This window comes from Oryza glaberrima, chromosome 7 (assembly GCF_000147395.1).
Source record: "Oryza glaberrima chromosome 7, OglaRS2, whole genome shotgun sequence".
In the NCBI taxonomy this organism is placed as follows: domain Eukaryota; kingdom Viridiplantae; phylum Streptophyta; class Magnoliopsida; order Poales; family Poaceae; genus Oryza; species Oryza glaberrima.
This window is the reverse complement of record NC_068332.1, coordinates 8,351,237-8,354,841: the sequence shown is the minus strand read 5'-3', so window position 1 is coordinate 8,354,841 and position 3,605 is coordinate 8,351,237. Positions and strand designations below refer to the sequence as shown.

The 3,605-nt window shown below is 47.5% G+C and overlaps 1 non-coding gene across 1 annotated transcript; it reads right to left on the bottom strand.

Moving 5' to 3' along the window:
• Positions 1–308: 308 nt before the first annotated feature.
• Positions 309–415, bottom strand: LOC127780976 (small nucleolar RNA R71). The gene has a single exon (XR_008018867.1). It is a non-coding gene; the product is annotated as a small nucleolar RNA R71 (small nucleolar RNA).
• Between the last annotated feature and the right edge of the window lie 3,190 nt (positions 416–3,605).

The window sequence follows — 3,605 nt, the reverse complement described above, 5'->3', positions numbered from 1 at the left end:
GGCCGCAGGTCAACATAGGGGACGTGGATTTCGACTTGAAGTCTAGCCTCATCACGATGGCGCAGGCTAGCCTGTTCTGTGGCAAGCCTAATGAGGATGCCAATGCTCATCTGCAATAGTTCCTGGAGATTTGTAGCACGTACACCATCAAGGGCGTCAGTCCCGATGCCGTCAGGCTACAACTGTTTCCGTTCTCCCTTCTTGGAAGAGTGAAGCAGTGGTTCTATGCCAACCGTGCTGCTGTCAATACCTGGGATAAGTGCTCGACGGCATTCCTCTCGAAATTCTTCCCGATGGGCAAAACCAATGCCCTTCGTGGACGGATTTCTAGTTTCCAGCAGACAAGAGATGAGTCCATTCCTGAAGCATGGGAACGTCTTCGGCAATACGTGGCCGCCTGTCCTCATCATGGGATGGATGACTGGCTGATTCTGCAGAACTTTTACAATAGACTCACCCAGATGTCCCGCGATCACCTCGACGCAGCAGCTCGAGGAGCTTTCTTCTTTAAAACGGTTCAAGGAGCCGTTAATTTAATAGAGAAGATGGTCTCCAACGTGGGTTGGAGCAAGGAACGACTCCAGACCCATCAGCGAGGCATGCACACCGTCAAGGAGACGAAGTTACTTGCTGCCAAGCTAAACCTCCTCATGAAGAGGTTGGACGAGCACGAGAAACGGCCAAAAGGCATCGTCAAGGCCTTGGACTCACACGTTACGTGTGAGATCTGCGGCAACACGGGTCATTCTGGGAATGACTGCCCGGAAACCCGTGAGGAGGCGATGTACATGGGCAACAACAACGGGTATCGTCCACAAGGAGGTCAGGGGTGGAACCAACCATGCCCATATTATCAAGGAGGTAACAACAACGGTAATTTTTCTAACTAGCCCTCCTTGAATGATCTTGTTTTTGCGCAAGCTAAAACCACTGATGCATTAAGCAAAAAGCTTGCGGCCAATGACAAGGTCCTAGAAAACATAAATGTCAAATTAGATGGCTTTGCTTCTGCTTTTCAAAATCAACTGAGCTTTAACAAAATAATAGAAACCCAGCAAGCTCAGTTGGCAACCTTAGTCCCTGCAAATGAAACTGGGAGGATTCCGGGGCAACCCGACTCCTCCATTGAAAATGTCAAGGCGATCACGACGAGGGGAGGTAAGTCCACTCGTGATCCGCCGTATCCTAAACCTGCAGGAATGAGTAGGATATCAAAAGAAGCGCCATCTAATGACTCAGCTGACAAGGAAGTTCAGCCAGAAAAGACAGTGCCGCAAGAGTACTGTCACACACGTTTGCTACCATTTCCCCAACGGAGCAAGAAACAATCAGTGGACGAACAATTCACTCGTTTTGTTGAAGTAATCCAGAAGATCCACATCAACGTGCCGTTGTTGGACGCCATGCAAGTGCCAACATACGCCCGTTATCTCAAAGACATACTCAGCAACAAGAGACCGCTCCTGACAATGGAGGTGGTCAAACTGACGGAACAATGCAGCAACCTGATACTCCACAAGCTCCCAAAGAAGAAGAAAGATCCGGGATGTCCTACGATCACCTACTCGATCGGGGCACAACAATTCGACCAGGCATTGTGCGACCTTGGAATCAGTGTCAGCATCATGCCAAAACACGTCTTCGACAAGCTTAACTTCACGGTGTTGACACCAACACCAATGCGCCTTCAGCTGGCTGATTCGTCAATCCGTTACCCGGCAGGGATAGCGGAGGATGTTCCAGTCAAGATACGGGATTTCTTCATCCCGGTTGACTTTGTTGTGCTGGACATGGACACGGGGAAGGAGACGCCACTCATCCTGGAGCGTCCATTCCTTAGCACCGCAGAAGCAACCATTGACGTTGGAACGGGGAGTATATGTTTCCACATCAACGGCAAGGAAGAAAAGTTTGAGTTTCAACCGAGGACGGAGCAATGCTCCATGGTCAAGAATCAAGTACGGGCCGAACCCACAGAATATTCGAGTGGTCGAAGTAGAGCCACCCAAAACGGACAGCCTGGTGAAATCCATGCAGAATTTCCTAGAGATGAAAACAACGATGCCCAGGAACCGTTATTGGAAGACGACAATAAAACCACCCATACCACCCAAGAAGCTAGAGCAGCCGGCTCAGAAGAAGCCGCCGTCCGCACCAAAACCAAAGAAGGTGTGGAGGGAGAAGCCAAAGACGCCCGCTCCATCACCACCGGAGACGGGTGGAAAATCCGCGAACTAAATCGGAACGAGGTACAGTCTTGCAAGTCGGACTTTAAATGACGCGACCTTCACCAACAGGAAAATTGGTATGTATCCGCATATTTGCTTTCAACAATTTGAATTTTTTGCATCATCACATGTTTGAATTTCAAAATTGCATTTAGGATTTTTGAATTTTGAGGAAAATTTTCAAATGAATTTTTTAAGAGCAAACCAAAATAAAATTTTCAACGAAAATTTGCTGTGCCACGACCACACTGACCGTTGGTATCCAACGGCCGAAAGTGGGGCCGGTTGGGCCCACCAAGGGTGGTTCGGCCGAACCGGCCAGGCCAATGTTCGACTGCCTCTCTTTTTAGGCAACGGCTAGTGGGCCCCCATATCAGTTTTGACCATTGTGGGTGCACTACTTAAGCCAACCAGCCGGGAGAGGGAACTCCACCCCATTTCAACACATTTACATTCTCTCTCCAAAGTTTGCTCTCAAGTTCATTCAAGCTTTGATAGTTTCCCTCAAATTCAAACACTTAGTTGCATATACACAAGTTGCTTTGGTGAAACTAACCGACGGGTGAAATTCTTGTTATTCCTAACCCCGGCCGAGCTAGTCCGTTCTTGCTCCATTGTGCAGAATGAGGAGGCGACTGTCTCGTCTGTTCAAGGGGTATGGGTCTTCATCAAGTCGCCATGATGAGTCTAGTACTTGTTCATCAGCAGACATCTCAATAGAAGACGCCGAAGCTCCGCGACGACTCCTGAACGACACCGACCTCGACCTTGTCAGTGATCGGGAGAGACAAGCCTATGCTGAGCGACCGGGAGTATGCTCACACGCGAGAATACTCACCAGAGCTTCTCAAAACGATAGGTATGGTTGTTGAATTTCGTTCTATTTGGAAAGCTGTTGGTTGGCAGAGATTTGCTGTAGTAGATGAGCCTGGTTCTCGTCTGCTTACTTTACAATTTCTGTGCACTTTCAAAGAAATAGAAGATGGTATTTCCTTTCGCTTTTTCCATGAGGAGTTCACACTTACATGGAAAGGCTTAAGTACACTTCTTGGTTTTCACGATTCCTGTAAAATCGATCTCCAGAAAGGAATTCCTGGATTTGAGAAAAATAGGTTTTGGGAAGACATTTCTGGTGCTCCAATTTGCAAGAAACCTAGGACAAATGATATCCATAATCCTAAACTTAGGCTCATGCACAAATGGATTCTTATGACTTTGTTTCCTAGAGGTGATCTTAGACCCATCAGGGGAGATGAATTGATTATCATGTTTGCCATGTTTAGAAAGATCAAAATTGCTCCTGTGAAATGTATGATAAGGCAATGGTTAGAAAGTGTAAAGTTCTCTGCTCTTGTTGAGTGCACTTCTCTGATTACC